Genomic DNA, 22,490 nt, shown 5'->3' with positions numbered 1-22,490 from the left:
CCCCACAGATTGGGGTACACCATTTTGTTGGTTGCTAACACCACAACAGGTGAAGAGCAAGAGAAGCAAACCAGAAGACAGAAAAAGCTGGCAACAGTTAAAGGCCAAAAAATGTGGCAACAAACAACTGGCAAGGCGAAAATGTTAGAACAATTTAATGACTGAAAGGGATATAATATATTGTCTTCTTGATTTGCATATTCTTCAGATTCCTTCTCAGAAATGGCAGAGGGTTGGGGAAATGCAGCTTATGCAGCCAGGCGACATAATGAAGAGACAACAAGAGAATCGTCCTTCACCTACACCAATAGCAATAACACCAAAGGTGGGAGAGAACAAGCAACTGCTTCTGCCTTGATTGCAACTTCCAATTCATATATTTTATTTGATTTAAATCATGAGGTTATGTTTCCTGTATGTATTGATGATATATACAACATGGATGGCATAAGTGAACTTGTGCTTCATACATAATAATTTTAATGAATTAATATTATTGTTGTAATTTGCATTGCTTTTGCATCTTCACTGATCATTTAAAAGCATGTAGCTCATCTAACCAGGCACTTGCACCTGTCATTTTCTTCTTCTGACAAAATTATTTTCAATTTTTTTCTCTCAGATCCCTTTGAGGGCCCCAACTATCACATTGCTCCAAGATGGGTGTACAATGTTTCAACACTTTGGATGATCATAGTGGTCATCCTCTCAGTCTTCACCAATGGCCTGGTACTGGTGGCCACTGCAAAATTCAAGAAGCTCCAACACCCTCTCAACTGGATCTTGGTCAACCTTGCTATTGCTGACATTGGGGAGACACTTTTGGCTAGCACCATCAGCGTTATCAACCAGGTTTTTGGCTACTTCATTCTGGGACACCCAATGTGTGTCTTTGAGGGATTCACTGTCTCCGCTTGTGGTAAAATGCAGTTTTACATGGACAACAATTTGATCTAATATTTAACAAGGAAATTCTACATTTCTACATAGTGCTGGGAAATAGTATTTGGCAGTTGCTAGAGCACCATAACAATAATCAGAATGTCTCTTTTGTATAATGTATATGTAAATCTTATACAGGTATTGCTGCTCTATGGTCTCTGGCTGTCATCTCCTGGGAGAGATGGGTGGTGGTGTGTAAGCCCTTTGGAAGTGTCAAGTTTAATGCCAAATGGGCCATGGGAGGCATTATCTTCTCCTGGGTCTGGGCTGCTTTCTGGTGTTCTCCGCCCCATCTTTGGCTGGAGCAGGTGGGGATTTCTCTTCTTATTGCACAGAGGATTCAAGTTCAAAACATGTAATTATTTAACCAATTTCTCTATCTCTCTCTCCCTCCACCAGGTACTGGCCTCATGGCCTGAAGACTTCATGTGGACCTGATGTCTTCGGAGGCAATGAGGATCCTGGAGTCAAGTCCTACATGATTGTTCTCATGATTACATGCTGCTTCTTCCCCCTGTTCGTGATCATCTTCTGCTACATCTTCGTTTGGCTCGCCATCCGTGCTGTAAGTGATATTTTAAATATACTATAATGTAGCAAGCAGCAATGTTGGTAAATACAGTAATGGTCAAGTGTACCTTTTGAAAAGGCATATCAGAGGGATAAATCTAACCATTTGATATTCCTTCTGAATGACCACAGGTTGCTGCACAGCAGAAAGACTCTGAGTCAACACAGAAAGCTGAGAAGGAAGTGTCCAGGATGGTGGTTGTCATGATTATAGCTTACTGTGTATGCTGGGGACCTTATACCTGCTTTGCCTGCTTTGCTGCGGCTAACCCTGGGTATGCTTTCCACCCTCTGGCTGCCGCAATGCCTGTCTACTTTGCCAAGAGCGTCACCATCTACAATCCAGTTATATATGTCTTCATGAACAAACAGGTAAATCGTAATAAGATTCTCAAATCTCTTACCGATTTCATGTTACAAAGCTCTAACAACACACATTTTTCTAAATGTTTCACAAATGCATTTCTTGTGTACATTTATTTTATTTGAAAAAGCATCAGATGACGATGTGTTCGCTCACTTTGTAGATAGACATTCCATTTCAAAATCTTCTTATGTTTAATTATCCCTCTCTCTCCAGTTCCGTACTTGCATCATGCAACTCTTCGGCAAGGCAGAAGATGATGGCATTGAAGTGTCTACATCCAGAACAGAGGTTTCCTCTGTTGCACCCACATAAACTTTCCATATTCATCAAACTGATCTGGAAACAGACATGTAGGAAAGGAAACAAAAAGGAAGTTCTCTACATTGAACTTGTATGTATGTTTTGCTGCCATGTGTTTAATCTATTTCCAAAAGCTAGTACAGGCTCAAAACATCATTTGAATCAATGTTGATCTGGGGAGAATTGTACATATTTTAATTTGAAGATTATTTATACCACACTGAGAATTGAGCATGCATAAATTTGTTTGTTCATTTATAAAATTTCTGCCATGAAGCAAACCTTCAATTTTAGACAGACTTGCAAATACACAACATTTATAAAAAATATATATTTGTATGTCATGTTTTCATTTGACTGTTTTATGATGAAAATAAAATATGCAGCAAACTGGAAATGACCATTTAGTTTTATGTCGTTTATATTACAATACGATAACCAAGGATAACCCCCATCTGCTACCTTCTCATTGTAAGCCCCTGGAAACTATATCATATATGCAGTATACAGTATATAGGATTTTTATTTACATCAAAAACATAAATGTGAACGAGAGACGGACTCTGGTACAATTATGATCATTTCAAATCTCACAAACAAGCCCACTTCATTTTTCAATTCAATATCAACACTGAGATGGTACAAGATGAGTTAGAATTGAAAGTGAATGCGTGATTTCTAAATAACTGATTTGGTATGGAGTCTGTAAATGTAAAGGATTATACAGCGACATTGGATTGGTCATACCAATTGAAGTGGCCGTAATCTTGACCTTAGAAACTAAAGTGGATGGAAAGGTGACCCGTACTGGCCGGTTAAGTCACACCTTATGCACACCTCATTATTACTTCCGGGTTGGAGCGAGCGGTCGCATCCGCGCTTCGGTCTGCTTCGGTCTGCAGGTTGTATAACTTTTCATTACATTTCATTATAGTACAACGGTTTGATTTGTCTAATCTTAGCAATTTCTTCTTAGCTAGCTACATAGCCGTCTTTGTATCAAAGATAATTGCGTAATTATCGTATTTCGTCGTCCTCCTATCTGCCCAGCAGCTAGCCAGCTAGCTAACGTTCACCGTCTACCGTAGCACTGTAGTAACTATCACACTCAACTGAACGACTTGATTAGTGTAGTGTTAGCTAGCTACATAGTTGTCTTTGCTGTCTTCGTATCCAAGATAATTGTGTAGTTTAGAGTGTGTAGTCTTAGAGCGATTATCTTAATTTACCGAGGTTAGCTAGCCAGCTATTTGTCGTCCTTAACGTAGGAGTCACTCCTAGCTAGCCAACAGCTAGCCAACGTCTACTGAATAGAACTTTCGCATTCGGTCGCATTCCGCTTCGCTCCACAGGTAGTATCACATTTTCATTTCATTTCATTACAGTCCCAACGGTGTGATTTGTTTGATCGTAGCTAGCTACATAGCTAGCTACATAGCCGTCTTTGTTTCAAAGATAATTGTGTAGTCTAGAGCGATTTTCTAGGTTAGCTAGCCAGCTATTGTCGTTCTTTTAACGCAACGTAACGTAATCAACAATGCTAGCTAGCCAGCTAGCCCCCGAATAGCAGCATTGTAGAAACTTTACACTCAACGGAACGACTTGATTAGTGTAGTGTCAACAACGCAGCCACTGCCAGCTAGCCTACAAAGTCAACAACGCAGCCACTGCCAGCTAGCCTACCTCAGCAGTACTGTATCATTTTAATCATTTTAGTCAATTAGATTCTTGCTACGTAAGCTTAACTTTCTGAACATTCGAGACGTGTAGTCCACTTGTCATTCCAATCTCCTTTGCATTAGCGTAGCCTCTTCTCTAGCCTGTCAACTATGTGTCTGTCTATCCCTGTTCTCTCCTCTCTGCACAGACCATACAAACGCTCCACACCGCAAGGCCGCGGCCACCCTAATCTGGTGGTCCCAGCGCGCACGACCCACGTGGAGTTCCAGGTCTCCGGTAGCCTCTGGAACTGCCGATCTGCGGCCAACAAGGCAGAGTTCATCTCAGCCTATGCCTCCCTCCAGTCCCTCGACTTCTTGGCACTGACGGAAACATGGATCACCACAGACAACACCGCTACTCCTACTGCTCTCTCTTCGTCCGCCCACGTGTTCTCGCACACCCCGAGAGCTTCTGGTCAGCGGGGTGGTGGCACCGGGATCCTCATCTCTCCCAAGTGTGGTCATTCTCTCTTTCTCCCCTTACCCATCTGTCTATCGCCTCCTTTGAATTCCATGCTGTCACAGTTACCAGCCCTTTCAAGCTTAACATCCTTATCATTTATCGCCCTCCAGGTTCCCTCGGAGAGTTCATCAATGAGCTTGATGCCTTGATAAGCTCCTTTCCTGAGGACGGCTCACCTCTCACAGTTCTGGGCGACTTTAACCTCCCCACGTCTACCTTTGACTCATTCCTCTCTGCCTCCTTCTTTCCACTCCTCTCCTCTTTTGACCTCACCCTCTCACCTTCCCCCCCTACTCACAAGGCAGGCAATACGCTCGACCTCATCTTTACTAGATGCTGTTCTTCCACTAACCTCATTGCAACTCCCCTCCAAGTCTCCGACCACTACCTTGTATCCTTTTCCCTCTCGCTCTCACCCAACACTTCCCACACTGCCCCTACTCGGATGGTATCGCGCCGTCCCAACCTTCGCTCTCTCTCCCCCGCTACTCTCTCCTCTTCCATCCTATCATCTCTTCCCTCTGCTCAAACCTTCTCCAACCTATCTCCTGATTCTGCCTCCTCTCCTCCCTTTCTGCATCCTTTGACTCTCTATGTCCCCTATCCTCCAGGCCGGCTCGGTCCTCCCCTCCCGCTCCGTGGCTCGACGACTCATTGCGAGCTCACAGAACAGGGCTCCGGGCAGCCGAGCGGAAATGGAGGAAAACTCGCCTCCCTGCGGACCTGGCATCCTTTCACTCCCTCCTCTCTACATTTTCCTCCTCTGTCTCTGCTGCTAAAGCCACTTTCTACCACTCTAAATTCCAAGCATCTGCCTCTAACCCTAGGAAGCTCTTTGCCACCTTCTCCTCCCTCCTGAATCCTCCTCCCCTCCCCCTCCTCCCTCTCTGCAGATGACTTCGTCAACCAATTTGAAAAGAAGGTCGACGACATCCGATCCTCGTTTGCTAAGTCAAACGACACCGCTGGTTCTGCTCACACTGCCCTACCCTGTGCTCTGACCTCTTTCTCCCTCTCTCTCCAGATGACATCTCGCGTCTTGTGACGGCCGGCCGCCCAACAACCTGCCCGCTTGACCCTATCCCCTCCTCTCTTCTCCAGACCATTTCCGGTGACCTTCTCCCTTACCTCACCTCGCTCATCAACTCATCCCTGACCGCTGGCTACGTCCCTCCCGTCTTCAAGAGAGCGAGAGTTGCACCCCTTCTGAAAAAAAACCTACACTCGATCCCACCGATGTCAACAACTACAGACCAGTATCCCTTCTTTCTTTTCTCTCCAAAACTCTTGAACGTGCCGTCCTTGGCCAGCTCTCCCGCTATCTCTCTCAGAATGACCTTCTTGATCCAAATCAGTCAGGTTTCAAGACTAGTCATTCAACTGAGACTGCTCTTCTCTGTATCACGGAGGCACTCCGCACTGCTAAAGCTAACTCTCTCTCCTCTGCTCTCATCCTTCTAGACCTATCGGCTGCCTTCGATACTGTGAACCATCAGATCCTCCTCTCCACCCTCTCCGGGAGTTGGGCATCTCCGGCGCGGCCCACGCTTGATTGCGTCCTACCTGACAGGTCGCTCCTACCAGGTGGCGTGGCGAGAATCTGTCTCCTCACCACGCGCTCTCACCACTGGTGTCCCCAGGGCTCTGTTCTAGGCCCTCTCCTATTCTCGCTTATACACCAAGTCACTTGGCTCTGTCATAACCTCACATGGTCTCTCCTATCATTGCTATGCAGACGACACACAATTAATCTTCTCCTTTCCCCTCTGATGACCAGGTGGTGAATCGCATCTCTGCATGTCTGGCAGACATATCAGTGTGGATGACGGATCACCACCTCAAGCTGAACCTCGGCAAGACAGAGCTGCTCTTCCTCCGGGAAGGACTGCCCGTTCCATGATCTCGCCATCACGGTTGACAACTCCATTGTGTCCTCCTCCCAGAGCGCTAAGAACCTTGGCGTGATCCTGACAACACCCTGTCGTTCTCAACTAACATCAAGGCGGTGGCCCGTTCCTGTAGGTTCATGCTCTACAACATCCGCAGAGTACGACCCTGCCTCACACAGGAAGCGGCGCAGGTCCTAATCCAGGCACTTGTCATCTCCCGTCTGGATTACTGCAACTCGCTGTTGGCTGGGCTCCCTGCCTGTGCCATTAAACCCCTACAACTCATCCAGAACGCCGCAGCCCGTCTGGTGTTCAACCTTCCCAAGTTCTCTCACGTCACCCCGCTCCTCCGCTCTCTCCACTGGCTTCCAGTTGAAGCTCGCATCCGCTACAAGACCATGGTGCTTGCCTACGGAGCTGTGAGGGGAACGGCACCTCAGTACCTCCAGGCTCTGATCAGGCCCTACACCCAAACAAGGGCACTGCGTTCATCCACCTCTGGCCTGCTCGCCTCCCTACCACTGAGGAAGTACAGTTCCCGCTCAGCCCAGTCAAAACTGTTCGCTGCTCTGGCCCCCCAATGGTGGAACAAACTCCCTCACGACGCCAGGACAGCGGAGTCAATCACCACCTTCCGGAGACACCTGAAACCCCACCTCTTTAAGGAATACCTAGGATAGGATAAAGTAATCCTTCTCACCCCCCCTTAAAAGATTTAGATGCACTATTGTAAAGTGGCTGTTCCACTGGATGTCATAAGGTGAAAGCACCAATTTGTAAGTCGCTCTGGATAAGAGCGTCTGCTAAATGACTTAAATGTAAATGTTAAATGTAAATGCAAGTATGCTTGATCTGAAAAGTCATTAGTCATTCCCTTTTCGGACACGTGTGCCCTCAAGATTTTGACAAAAAATGGTCTGGTCTGTTTACCAGGCAGTGATCATCCTAACTCTCCTCAACAGCTGCAAGACCTTGACCATCTACAGTCCCCACATCCATAGCCGCGGGAAGTAGAGGGGCTGAGTTGAGGCACTCACCTGAAAACCCTGGATAAAAAATAAAATAAATGTTTTTCACAAAAGTAGTGTACTGGGCCTTTAATAGTCATTTTCTTTGTATGGCCGACTGCACCGCGGCCACTGCTCTACAAAGGGCTACAATGATTAAATAAAGACTGTAATGAAAAAGTACAGTATTAACCCTACTCAGATGGAGGACACAAGTAGCAGTCAGATGTCTTTGTCTTGTCTTGTCCTGTCCCAGGTATATATCGTTTTTCTTCGTGTATATATTTGTAAGATTTTAAAAAAAAAAATATATATATATATATATATATATATATATATATATATATATATATATATTTACCCCTTTTTTCTCCCCAATTTCGTTGTATCCAATTGTTTAGTAGCTACTATCTTGTCTCATCGTTACAATTCCCGTACGGGCTCGGGAGAGACGAAGGTTGAAAGTCATGCGTCCTCCAATACACAACCCAACCAAGCCGCACTGCTTCTTAACACAGCGTGCATCCAACCCAGAAGCCAGCTGCACCAGTGTGTCGGAGGAAACACCGTGCACCTGGCAACCTTGGTTAGTGTGCACTGCGCCCGGCCTGCCACAGGAGTCGCTGGTGCGCAATGAGACAAGGACATCCCTACCGGCTAACTAGCTACTAGCTAGTAGTCAGTTAGCCACTGCTAGTGGTCATCACCGTTAACTCGGACATCAGCCAGCCTCAGCACGGTCAATTCCTGCCAGTCTGCACAGCGCGATATCAACCCAGAGCATATCGGACTGATTTTTCTCTACCACATCTCCGGATTCCTACCTCAAGCTCTGAACCTTTACACCGGATCATCGCAGTTAGCTTGCTGCTATCCGAGTGGCTACTCATGGCTAACGTCTCTGTCCCAAAGCAAGCACCAGTTAGCCTGGAGCTAGCCTGGGGCTAGGCCAATCTCCCGGCTAGCCGAAGAGATCCATCAGACAATTCCTGGGCTTCAATACCTCTTTGCCAATTGGCATGGACCCTTTGCTGCTGACACAGAGCCCTGCTTATCCATCACGACTGGTCTGCCGACGAAACCGTTCGAGGGGGTTTCAACAGGCTCTTCCGTTGCGACGTCCCCCTGAGTTCCATCCTCTAGCCTGCTAGCCCCGGCCTGCTAGCTGTCTGAATCGCCGTGTCTCCAGCTCCCTAGCTACTCACTGGACCATATGATCACTCATATATCACACATGCCTCTCCCTAACGTCAATATGCATTGTCTATTGCTGTTTTGGTTAGTGATTATTGTCTTATTTCACTGTAGAGCCTCCAGCTCTGCTCAATATGCCTTAGCTATCCCTTTTGTTCCACCCCCCACACATGCGGTGAACTCACCTGGCTTAAATAGTGCCTCTAGAGACAAAACATTTCTCATCATCACTCAATGCCTAGGTTTACCCCCACTGTACTCACATCCTGTTACGGAGTATAGTTGATAGGTATTCGACTAGCCGGACTGTTCCCCGGACTCCATATGTAGGGATTTGTACAATGAACAAACAAGGCTATTGAACTTGACATTGGTGTCAGTCTTTATTCCTTTATCCAACATATCATACTGAAACATATCCTACCATACCCTTGTCTGTACATTATGCCTTGAATCTATTATTCCGCGCCCAGAAATCTGCTCCTTTTACTCTCTGTTCCAAATGCACTAGACAGCCAGTTCTTATAGCCTTTAGCAGTACCATTATCTAACTCCTCCTCTGTTCCTCTAGTGATGTAGAGGTTAGCCCAGGCCCTGCAGCCTCCAGCACCACTCCCCTTCCCCAGGCACTCTCATTTGTTGACTTCTGTAACCGTGAAAGCCTTAGTTTCATGCATGTTGACATTAGAAGCCTCCTAGTTTTTTTTATTCACTGCTTTAGCACACTCCGCCAACCCAGATGTCCCAGCCATGTCTGAATCCTGGTTTAGGAAGGTGACCAAAAATCCTGAAATTTCCACCCCCAACTACAACATTTTCCGACAAGATAGAACTGCCAAAGAGGGCAGAGTTGCAATCTACTGCAGAGACATCCTGCAAAGTTCTCTCATATTATCCAGGTCTGTGCCCAAACAATTTGAGTTTCTACTTTTAAAAATCCACCTTCCCAGAAACAAGTCTCTCACCTTTGCCACTTGTTATAGACCCCCCTCAGCCCCCAGCTGTGCCCTGGACACTATATGTGTTAGGTGCTGTTAATATGCTGTTAAGTGTTTAGAGTTGGCTATAACTAATTTATTGATGTAATTATGATATGCTTTAGGTCAGGCCCTATTGTACCCTATTCAGATGGGATTAGTTTTACTGGGTCAGGTCGGGTAATGCAATTATGTACACGAGCACAAAAGCTCACATCTGTAATTTTAGTCCCGTCCTCTGATAATACTGTGAATCGACATCCCTGTGTTTTGAGGGAACGAGTTTGACAGGTGATTCGCTGGACGTAAGCTATATGAATGGCCGACATGTAGCCTGTCAATGTCACGCGGGACTAGGTGGGTGAAGGAATCAGACGCAGATAGTTCCACTGGGGTAAAGTGCTCTTTACTACGGCACACAAAATGATAAGCCCAACAATACAGGGCGCGGACATACAACGTGACAACCCAAAAAAAACACAGGGTGTCAAGTTCAGAAAATAAATCCACCTCTACCTAAACTGCACACATGTAACATAAAGACAATCCCACACAAAACAAGGGCGGGTCTACCTACTAAATATAGGGAAGCTCATTAAACCAAACAACAGAAACACAGGTGAAACTAATAAGACAAAACAAACAGACAAACGAAAAAGGGATCGGTGGCGGCTAGTAGGACGGTGACGACGACCGCCGAGCACCGCCCGAACAGGCAGGGGAGCCAACTTCTATTAAAGTGAATGCTTTTGTGTATATGTTTTCTGCATATGAATTGAATATTGCCAAATGCATCAGTAAAAAATATTGAGCATATTTAATGCAACCCTTGCTGTTAATAGATTGCAATCCACATACAACTGAAATAATGGAAATTATAAATTTACTTTCTCATCCATAGACTTAACGTGTCTCAAGTGCAATGTTTATCATCTGAAGATTGGAGGGCATTTAAGGACGCACTGCAGATCACTAAAATATACTAATGATTATGATCACACTTCCTCAATTCAAATATTATGGCGACACTAGACCAAAGATGGTTTGGTATGGTTTAGAAACTTGGGAACCAAGCTCGAGTTATCACCTGTACATGTTGAAATACTGTATCTTCAAGACTATAATAAAAACCTCCAGGATTCTATCAAAACTGTCAATTTATATATATATTTAAGAAATAAGGGGGCAGTTTGGAGAAAGCTGATCCCATCCGAATTGTCCTCTGGAATAACGGGAATTCTGGAATAATAATTATGTACCCAAAGTTCTCTAGTAATACTAGTCCCGCGCAAATAGGTATTTGGTCACGCGTATGCGATACGTACATGTATCACGTAAAGAGAGCAAGGGTTGAGGGAATATGGAGGGATTTCGATAACAGAACTTTTGAGTCAGAAATGGCTGTAATTTATGTTGCGTGAAAAACAATTTGATGTTCTGTGGTGGTTGCTGCAGTAGGGAGGTGAGCGAGAACGGGTGCTAGTTAGTCACTCGCTGTAAAAAAACAAACATTTCTTATCATTTTTTTACATTTCTTTCATGTATTGTTTCATTTTTACAGTAGTATTATGACTTGGGCTGTGGCCCACTTCAAAGTCCTTTGATGAATTGAATCTTAATATATGTTTATTTTTCTGTCACACAAGTTCAGGGGCCTGTTGCACAAAAGTAGAATTAAGACATCCGGGATAAATGACTCAGCTGAGCTCAATGAAGCCAAAACATGTGCGTCCAGGCTTAATTGGTTGCACAAAGACCAAGCCAGGATGAGCAGACACGGATTCATTAAGCCAGGTGAAACCAATCCTGGATAGGTGCGCGCTCACGGCTCACTCAAATAGACCCCGCCACAGATCACAGATTAACTGATTTACCATGGCAACTAGAGCCGCGTACTTTTCCCCGTCGGAAGCACAAATCCTCATGGAGGCATACGAGGAGGTAAAATATATAATTAAGAAGAAAGGCAACACCGCCACAGTGATAAAGCAAAGAGAAAAAGCGTGGCAAAGTATTGCAGACCGCCTGAATGCGTAAGTAGTGCACAATTACACACTCACCGCTCCGCTGAAACATCACAATTACAATTCAAATATTTAATTCACATCTCCAAAAATGCAGTTGTACTGTAATTATGAAACGGTTAAATTTTTAATTGAAATGCACTGCAGATATGAGTGAAATTGTGTAAAGTAACTCCATCACACTGTATAAAGCTATGATACATTTTTTGATATTTTTACTGAAAACAAGACAAAAATACCAAGTAATTTTTGCAGTGTGACTCCATTAAATGTGTGTGTGTGTGTAGATTAAACATGAACGGGCCAAAACGGACATGGCAGCAGGTCAAAATCAAATACAAGAACATTCTGCAGAATGGTATGGTCCCTGACTAATATTTAACAAAGCACAAGCATATATTGTACCCAGAAGGTGCCTGCTCACACATTGTCTGTACTGTTTTAGCAGTGAAAAAGAATACCCACAGACAAGGCACGGGTGGTGGGTCACCAAAGGCTGACCTTACACCAGCAGAGGACATGGCCTTGGAGCTAAATAAAGGCAGGCCCGTCTTAGAGGGGATCCCTGGGGGGAAAGAGACGAGCATAGGTTCCTCCCAAGATGCCACCCGCTTCATTCAAGGTATGTCCTTCCATCTCTACATGGGATACAACCACATTCATATTGAATCAATTTGGACTGTCTGACTTTGGTTTACCTATTGCCTTGCAGTGCCTGGCAGCACTGTGTTCCTGTTAGAGCCACCAGCACAAGCACCAGACAATGCTGATCCAGTGAGTACTCCATCAAAGGCATACTGTAGGCCTGGCATGTCTTGTCTACTAGCTTCAATATGAATCCGATTAAATGTGATAGGGTGAAGGCCCCAGTGCAGCAGCAACAGCACATGATGGAGACGATGATGAGGAGGAGACCATCTCTGGATTCCAGAAGGCATGAGGTATCATGTTAAGACTGTGAAAGTACTATTTACTCTACAATGGTGAGGAGTCCTCATCAAAATCAAAAAATCTAATTTCTTTTACAGGACCCAGATGCTATACAGTGGGAAAACCAGCCTGGCAACATAGTGCGTATTAATAAAAGGACACCACATCCTGCCAAATTCCAGCTGCGCTAATTGTATTGTGTTCACAGAGCTCACAAGCTATCAGAAAGTTGTATGGCAACCACCTCCGGCGCCAAATAGAACTGGCAGACATAGACATTCAGTACAAGAAGAAAAAGATGGAAAATCTTGCACTGGAGTCCGAAATAAAAAAGAGGACAATTAGGAAACTGGACCTTGAAATAAAAAAACTTGAGAGGGAGGTGAGATATGCCTTCAATGTACACTGTATGCTAACTGTAACACAAATGCATTATTCATTATTTTTCTTTCCTCCCCCAGCTCCAAGAAGATGACACAGCTCAAAATAAAAATTAGGTATATTCTCGTAAAGTCAAGTGAGCCATGACATATGAGCTCTTATTGTGAGCACACAGGACGGTGGCATCTTTCTAAGGTTTTTTTTATTTTCCCAGCAATCAGTACAACCAAGTCATCGTTATAAGGCATCGCCCTCTTTTGCCCACCCCCCCAGCACCAGGTGTGGCCACTAGCCTATATGAAGGCCCAAAATTGTGTGTTCCTTTCTGCTCTGACAATGGCATGCCCATTCGTGCGAGATGTGGTGGATGAAGAAGCACTTGTGCTGAGGAGAGCCTTCAGGCGAGAAAGGGTCTTCAGGGACCGGTTGGACCCACTGGCCTTCCCTGATGACCATCTATATGAAAGATACAGGTTTTCTGCAGATGGCATCAGGTATCTATGCAGACTACTGGGTCCCAGGATTAAGCACCGCACTGCACGGAGCCATGCACTGAGTGTGGAGCAAATGGTTTGTGTGGCCTTGCGCTTTTTGCTAGTGGAGCCTTCCTGTACTCAGTGGGGGATGCAGAACAGCTGAACAAGGCCACAATTTGCCGCACAATAAGGAGTGTGTGTCTGGCTATCAAAGCATTAGCAGATGTCTTCATCTCCTTCCCTGGCCACAGAAGACTCTGTGACATCAAAGAGGAGTTCTATAGGATTGCAGGTAAGAGGATCTACAAATTACAGGACAACTGTTAACACATAGTAGGATACTCATTACTTTGTGTGACAGGTTTCCCCAATGTCATTGGTGCAGTGGACTGCACACACATAAGGATAAAAGCTCCCTCAGGTGCCCATGAGGCCGATTTTGTGAATAGGAAATCCTTTCACAGCATTAATGTTCAGGTGAACATAACTTTTTGATATTGTCCATTGACGAACACTCTGCATTGCCAGTGATGTGCATTGATTGGTGTAATATTCCTCATCTTATGATTTCAGATGGTCTGCAATGCTGACTGTGTGATCAGCAATGTTGTGGCAAAATGGCCTGGCTCAGTCCATGACTCCAGAATCTTTCGGGCCTCTGAAATCTATGCCTACAAGGTAAGCCACACAACCCCTATTTATAACCATCATGGCTGTGTCAAGAATATCACTGTGTTTATGAGGTAGTAATGATGAGATTTTGTGTTGACAGGTGAATTCTCTGGTGTGTTGCTGGGAGACAGGGGTATGGCTGCCAGCCTTTTCTCCTGACACCTTTCACAGACCCCCAGGAAGCACAGCAGGCCTACAACCATGCCCATGCCAGGACCAGGGCCAGAGTTGAAATGACCTTTGGCCTCCTGAAGGCACGCTTTCACTGCCTTCACAAATTAAGGGTCAGCCCTGTTAGGGCATGTGATATTACTGTGGCTTGTGCTGTCCTCCACAATGTGGCCTGCCTGAGGAAGGAGAGGGCCCCCAGAGTGCCACCAGCCATGGACTGGGACAATCCGGCAATCTTCCTGATGACGACAGTGGTCGGCTGCTGAGGGACCAATATGTGTTGAATTATTTTAGTTAGTATGTGTGCTTTCAATTTTGGTTAAATATGTCCTGCGGTGGCAGAGGAATTTGGGTTTTTTTTGGGTTTGTTTTTTGACGAATTTGGCCTCTTATGATGTTTGTGCGGTATACTGTGTGTAATACAAGGCTGCAGGGAGGCTACTGCATCCATTCATTTGTCTGTTCAGTTGATGTGTATGGATTTGTCCTGCATTTATTTTAGTGTGCAGACATGCAGGGTGTGTTATATACAGACCTTTGAATGTGTATGTATCATTTTGTATAATATGCTTGGATTCTGTGCTTTCCATCTTGTAGAGTCAGTGTGACTTCAGTTTCGAAAGGAGCTGATGGTTTACCTGCTTTGTTTTGTCCTTATTCAATAAAGGAACATAATGTTACACATTGTGTTTTTATATTCATATGGAATGTGTATTTGTTTATATGACAGAGTACTAGGGCCACACTGAAGAAAAAGGATAGTCATAAATTTATGAGGCTGGTTCTTTCTGCAGAAAAGCTACATATTGTTTTGATACTTATGACAATGTGATACTTAATATTCTGGCACATCAGCATGTCTTTGTTTATGAAACCATACTGAAGTACAATTTCACGAAATGCCCCACATCTGTCATTTTAACAACTACTGTCCTTTAAAACAACTGGTTACAATATTATGACTTGTGTTTTTTTTCCCCTCTGTGGCCCTAATATTCTATCATTTTATATATAGCCTTATAGTCTATGGGAAACTGTAAATTATCTAATGATAGCAACATCTAAAAATCATTTTTTTATCCAAAATCATTGAAATTAATGATCACAAACGTTTAAATAATAACAGTGGGTCTAGTTATATGTGATAACAATGTATAGTGAGCAGTGAAATAACTATTGGTTTCCATTTGTGGTGACTGCTGACTGACATTAGGGATGAGATTAAATAGATCCTGGAATTTAGCCTGGTCTGGAGCAGGCTAGCTCCACAGAATAAATCTCCATGGTAATTTATACCATAACATATCCTCCTGCCCCCTATCCATCTTTAGTGCAACCGGATTACGGATCAATTGAGCCAGGATCACCAAGATATCCTGGCTTAATCCCTTATCCTAGTTTTGTGCAACAGGCCCCTGATCTATGACTGTGGAGATAAAAGTGGAAAGGGCAAAGACGGGTGGTTCAGCTGATGCTGCTGCCCCCAGGGCCGTGGATTTAAAGGATATTTTGAACGTTATATTTTGCCTTACCTCTCTTATCCTACCTCATTTGCACATGCGGTATATAATTTTTTTCTACTGTATTATTGATTGTATGTTTGTTTATTCCATGTGTAACTCTGTGTTGTTGTATGTGTCGAACTGCTTTGCTTTATCTTGGCCAGGTCACAGTTACAAATGAGAACTTGTTCTCAACTAGCCTAATGGTTGAATAAAGGTTAAATAAAATAAATAAAACAATTCAGCAGGGCCAAGCACTCATGGTTGCTGGGAAGAAAAGGAAAAAACAGCAGAAAAGAGCTGGTATGTCTTATGTTCTAACATTTTGTTGGGTAAATTCTTGGTTTGTAGATCACATGACAATCCTATTTTGTTACTTTGAAGTTAGTTTTTTTGTTTGTTATTCTACCGTTAGTACTGTAATTGATAGGTTCATCTGTGAGTTTATCCAATTTCCCATTTCTCACCATTTTTTTTCAGACAAAATTGCTACCGAACTCTGACAGCCTGACAGCCTGACAACAGCAATGAACTTTGCATTTTCAGATGGATGAAAAATAAAAGGTAATCTAAGACAGAGTGTTTAAAAATATATATAATAATAATGATATCGGTTCAGTCGATATTGTTATACCATTTTCACAACATCCCCTAGTGGTAGCATGACGTGCAATTCAGTCAACATTTTACATTTCAAAACTTGAGTACAGATAAAGACTTGTTGGTTTATCAAAGGCAGAAATGACATTAGTAGCCATGTGAACTTGAACCTCACCGGCATATCTAAAGCGTGTGTCTGAGGTCGTGCATACGGAATATATGATCCTAATATTTTTGACCAACCTTTACTTGGCGATACTTAATTCACTCTCGATTTGGAAGGAACCTGTGTCAAACAAACTGTTTCTTACAGGTGGAACTCGGATAACTACAGAAATTACAGGCTAAGACTGGACAGAGAGAGAGGCCTATGCATTAATCTTATATTTCTCCAATGCCAAATCAGGAAGAGTGCCCACATTTTGTCTTGTCATCGTGGTCCGAGTTCCATTGATTTATTTACAAAGGTCAATGTGAGTGATTAATTTGTGCACCCAATGATTACAGTAGAACAAGCTAATCAATTCCAGTCTTGAGTGACCACCTGTTAAATATTGGCACGTGAGCAGTTTACCAATACATAAAAAGACCTTGATGTGCCACCACACCTTCGAGGAGTCGCCACAGGATGCAGTTAGCAAACCTTAGAGCTATGAAGGACCAGAGCTTTCCCTATTGTTGTCAGTCTTTGTGGCCTGCGGTTAATACTGAATCTACAGAGGACTCAAATGTTGGTGAAACAAAGGGGCCAACAAACAAACGTAAATAAGGGATGTTTTTGGGAAACGAACTTGTGTGAGAAAACATATTAGACAAAAAGAAATGTCTACCATGTCATTATTGTACTTTTGGAATGGTTTTAGATTTATTTTCTGAACAGTATTATGCTCCTGAAGGTTTTCACTCCAAATGAGCAGACCTACATGAGGGTAAATATCCAGGAAGATGTATGGAATACCTTGGTGTAAATAGTTTATCAAGTCATTCCGATTACACAAATCAGGTAAATTAAAGGTTAATTGTGAGAAACAAGTGTCGTGACTTTCATTAATCTGATGACTATTTATTTAATCCACTAACTATGTTTAATTGTTACCTGATTTAAATGAATCATGTAAAAATGTACTCATTAGGATTTGGGGCACCAAGGAAGAGGTTGTTTAGAGTTAACATCTCCCGAATTAAACACCATAACGTGTATATATCTATTTAATCAATAAACAGTCATCTTATTAATCACTATCTCTTATCATATCATCATTCTGACCAGTCGTAACCTTCTTGGATCTGCGAAAACCCCAGCCTTGCTCATGATTCAGAACTACACCAATTGATTTAATGATTTATTTACTAGCAAACTAAATAATAACACAGAATAAACATACACCCTTTACATGAGACAAAGGTCCCTAATTTTCCTGACATGATACTGTGGGGCAAAAAAGTATTTAGTCAGCCACCAATTGTGCAAGTTCTCCCACTTAAAAAGATGAGAGAGGCCTGTAATTTTCATCAAAGGTACACTTCAACTATGACAGACAAAATGAGAAAAAAAATCCAGAAAATCACATTGTAGGATTTTTAATGAATTTATTTGCAAATTATGGTGAAAAATAAGTATTTGGTCAATAACAAAAGTTTATCTCAATACTTTGTTATATACCCTTTGTTGGCAATGACAGAGGTCAAACGTTTTCTGTAAGTCTTCACAAGGTTTTCACACACTGTTGCTGGTATTTTGGCCCATTCCTCCATGCAGATCTCCTCTAGAGCAGTGATGTTTTGGGGCTGTTGCTGGGCAACACGGATTTTCAACTCCCTCCAAAGATTTTCTATGGGGTTGAGATCTGTAGACTGGCTAGGCCACTCCAGGACCTTGAAATGCTTCTTACGAAGCCACTCCTTCGTTGCCCGAACGGTGTGTTTGGGATCATTGTCATGCTGAAAGACCCAGCCACGTTTCATCTTCAATGCCCCTTCATTCCGTCCTGGTCCCTTTGCAGGAAAAACAGCCCCAAAGCATGATGTTTCCACCCCCATGCTTCACAGTAGGTATGGTGTTCTTTGGATGCAACTCAGCATTCTTTGTCCTCCAAACACGACGAATTGATATTTTACCAAAAATATATATTTTGGTGTCATCTGACCATTTGACATTCTCCCAATCTTCTTCTGGATCATCCAAATGCTCTCTAGCAAACTTCAGATGGGCCTGGACATGTACTGGCTTAAGCAGGGGGACATGTCTGGCACTGCAGGATTTGAGTCCCTGGCGGCGTAGTGTGTTACTGATGGTAGGCTTTGTTACTTTGGTCCCAGCGCTCTGCAGGTCTTTCACTAGGTCCCCCGTGTGGTTCTGGGATTTTTGCTCACCATTCTTGTGATCATTTTGACCCCACGGGGTGAGATCTTGCGTGGAGCCCCAGATCGAGGGAGATTTTCAGTGGTCTTGTATGTCTTCCATGTCCTAATAATTGCTCCCACAGTTGATTTCTTCAAACCAAGCTGCTTACCTATTGCAGATTCAGTCTTCCCAGCCTGGTGCAGGTCTACAATTTTGTTTCTGGTGTCCTTTGACAGCTCTTTGGTCTTGGCCATAGTGGAGTTTGGAGTGTGACTGTTTGAGGTTGTGGACAGGTGTCTTTTATACTGATAACAAGTTCAAACAGGTGCCATTAATACAGGTAATGAGTGGAGGACAGAGGAGCCTCTTAAAGAAGAAGTTACAGGTCTGTGAGAGCCAGAAATCTTGCTTGTTTGTAGGTGACCAAATACTTATTTTCCACCATAATTTGCAAATAAATTCATTAAAAATCCTACAATGTGATTTTCTGGATTTTTTTTCTCATTTTGTCTGTCATAGTTGAAGTGTACCTATGATGAAAATTACAGGCCTCTCTCATCTTTTTAAGTGGGAGAACTTGCACAATTGCCCCACTGTATGTCTTGCTCCCCCGAGATTGAGAGGGAAAAAAAGAGAGACAGAGTAAAGGGGACACTTAACGTGGACAAATTCTATAACTATTCTGCCACCCGTTTGGAATAAGAAAAAATGAATGTACAGTTGAAGTCGGAAGTTTACATACACTTCGGTTGGAGTCATTAAAACTAGTTTTTCAACCACTCCACTAATGTCATGTTAATTAAGAAACTATAGTTTTGGTAAGTCGGTTAGGACATCTACTTTGTGCATGACATAAGTCATTTTTCCAACAATTGTTTACAGGCAGCTTATTTCACTTATAATTCACTGTATCACAATTCCAGTGGGTCAGATATTTACATACACTAAGTTGACTGTACCTTTAAACAGCTTGAAAACTCCAGAACATTATGTCATGGCTTTAGAAGCTTCTGATAGGCTAATTGACATCCTTTGAGTCAATTTCAGGTGTACCTGTGGATGTATTTCAAGGTCTACCTTCAAAGCCAGTGCCTCTTTGCTTAACATCATGGGGAAATCAAAAGTCTGATTCATCCTTGGGAGCAATTTCCAAACGCCTGAAGGTACCACATTCATCTGTACAAACAATAGTATGCAAGTATAAACACCATGGGACCGAAAAGTGCAAATCAATCCAAGAACAACAGCAAAGGACCTTGTGAAGATGCTGGAGGGAACAGGTACAAAAGTATCTATATACACAGTAAAACGAGTCCTATATCGACATAACCTGAAAGGCCGCTCAGCAAGGAAGAAGCCACTACTCCAAAACAGCCATAAAAAAGCCAGACTATGGTTTGCAACTGCTCATGGGGACACAGATGGTACTTTTTGGAGAAATGTCCTCCGGTCTGATGAAACAAAAATAGAACTGTTAGGTCATATTGACCATTGTTATGTTTGGAAGAAAAAGGGGGAGGCTTGCAAGCCAACGAACACCATCCCAACCGTGAAGCACAGGGGTGGCAGCATCATGTTGTGAGGGTGCTTTGCTGCAGGAGAGACTGGTGCACTTCACAAAATAGATGGCATTATGAGGATGGAAAATTATGTGGATATATTGAAGCAACATCTCAAGACATCAGTCAGGAAGTTAAAGCTGGGTCTTCAATTTGGACAATGACCCCAAGCATACTTCCAAAGTTGTGGCAGAAAAGGACAACAAAGTCAAGGTATTGGAGGGGCCATCACAAAGTCCTGACCTCAATCCTATAGAAAATGTGTGGGCAGAACTGAAAAAGCATGTGCAGGCAAGGAGGCCTACAAACCTGACTCAGTTACACCAGCTCTGTCAGGAGGAATGGGCCAAAATCCACCCAATTTATTGTGGGAAGCTTGTGGAAGGCTACCCAAAACGTTTGACCCAGTTAATCAATTTAAAGGCAATGCTACCAAGTACTAATTGAGTGTATGTAAACTTCTGACCCACTTTGAATGTGATGAAAGAAATAAAAGCTGAAATAAATAATTCTCTCTGCTATTATTCTGACATTTCACATTCTTAAAATAAAGTGGTGATCCTAACTGACGTAAGACAAGGAATTTGTACTAGATTTAAATGTCAGGAATTGTGAAAAAATAAGTTTAAATGTAGTTGGCTAATGTATATGTAAACTTCTGACTTCAACTGTATTTACGTATGGGTGTCTTTGTCCTAAACAGAAATAGAGAGTTCACTCTTCCATTCCCTTCTGAAGCTGCTTATTTGAAGATAAGCCAGCCGTGCCGATGGTTCCAGTGGGTTGATTTGAGACTCGTAGTAGGATGGGATGGGATGGTTTGAAGAGTTCAAGATATTTGACTCAGGACAGCTAATCAGCTGTACCAGTGATTGTCTGAAAGGGGAGTTTGTCCTCTCTCCCTCGTTGATTATTCAGGGTTAAGGATTCAGACCACTATAGACATGAGCTGAAGCTCTTCGTCTCTCTGGTCTAAAGGAAGGTGAGTTTATTTCTTCACCTTGTGTTGAGGTTCAAAGTTTCAACCATTTCAAACATGTAGCTAATGCCTCGTTTCCTGGTGTAATGTTAGCTCTCCGGCCTCACTCAGGCCGTGGCTACAGTTTTTATATGAAAGAGTTTCTCTTATACCTCCTATAATCACATCTGATCTTAACAAAAATACTTTCATAATTTTTCATATGCAGAATGTACCAATGCGCCAGAGGAAACACTGTGCACCTGGCCACCTTGGCTAGCGCACACTGCGCCCAGCCCGCCACAGGAGTCGCTGGTGCGCGATGAGACAAGGACACCCCTACCGACCAAGCCCTCCCTAACCCGCTAGGCCAATTGCCCCACGCGGCCGGTTACAACAGAGCCTGGGACTCTGATGGCACAGCTGGCGCTGCAGTACAGTGCCCTTAACCACTGCGCCACCCGGGAGGCCCCTAGTTACTGTATTTCATCCATACAGTGTTTAATGACATCACAATATGAAAACCAATATTACATTATTATTATTTAGTTCCCCATTGACCATATCCCACATTATGTTAGAAATATTGTTCCAGTATTCACTTCCTCCACCAAACTTTTCAGTTGGTACTATGCATTGGGGCAGGTAGAGTCCACACTCCAGTCGATGGTTGCCATTGCGCATGTTGATCTTAGGCTTCTCTGCGGCTGCTCGGCCATGGAAACCCATTTCAATAAGCTCCTAACAGGTATTATGTATTGTGTGGCCTACCGCTTCATGGCTGAGCTGTTGTTGCTCCTAGACATTTCCACTTCACAATAACAGCACTTACAGTTGACTAGAGCAGATTTAGCAGGGCAGAAATTTCACGAACTGACTTGTTGGAAGGGTGGCATCCTACACTATATTAAACTGATGCATTTGGCAATGTTCAACTTCAATTCACTGGCACTATGAAGAATAGCTTAACCGTAGTTATTGATAACCTATTATACTTTAGTTGAATTTACAAGGCATTGCTAGATTACCAGACTACCAAGATATAGCCTATGCGCACGGTTCTGATCCCTCGCCTGCTCCTCGCTATAAAAAACGCCAGTGTGTGTTTGGTCTGTTGTGTGTCGAATAGCTCAGCCTACTCATTGATAACCCCTACTTTACTTTAGTGAACTTGCTCAAGACATTGTAGGCTAAATGTAGCATTGCTATATAGCTTACATCTGTTGATTACTGATGCACAGTTCTGACTGTCTACCTAGCCATCACTAGCACATTAGAGGCTGCTGCCTATAGGCTACCTATAGGCATAGACTAAGAATCACTGATCACTTTAAGGAATGGAACACTAGTCACTTTATAATAACGTTTACATATCTGGTATTACTCATCTCATATGCACATACTGTATTCTATACTATTCTATGGTATCTTAGTCCGTTATGC

The 22,490-nt window shown here is 43.2% G+C and overlaps 1 pseudogene; it reads left to right on the top strand.

Moving 5' to 3' along the window:
* The first annotated feature begins 208 nt into the window (after positions 1-208).
* Positions 209-2,567, top strand: LOC115137441 (red-sensitive opsin-2-like; annotated as a pseudogene).
* The last annotated feature ends 19,923 nt before the right edge of the window (positions 2,568-22,490 follow it).

The sequence above is a fragment of the Oncorhynchus nerka genome, linkage group LG2, assembly GCF_034236695.1.
Source record: "Oncorhynchus nerka isolate Pitt River linkage group LG2, Oner_Uvic_2.0, whole genome shotgun sequence".
Taxonomy (NCBI): domain Eukaryota; kingdom Metazoa; phylum Chordata; class Actinopteri; order Salmoniformes; family Salmonidae; genus Oncorhynchus; species Oncorhynchus nerka.
This window is presented reverse-complemented; position numbering and strand designations above follow the sequence as displayed.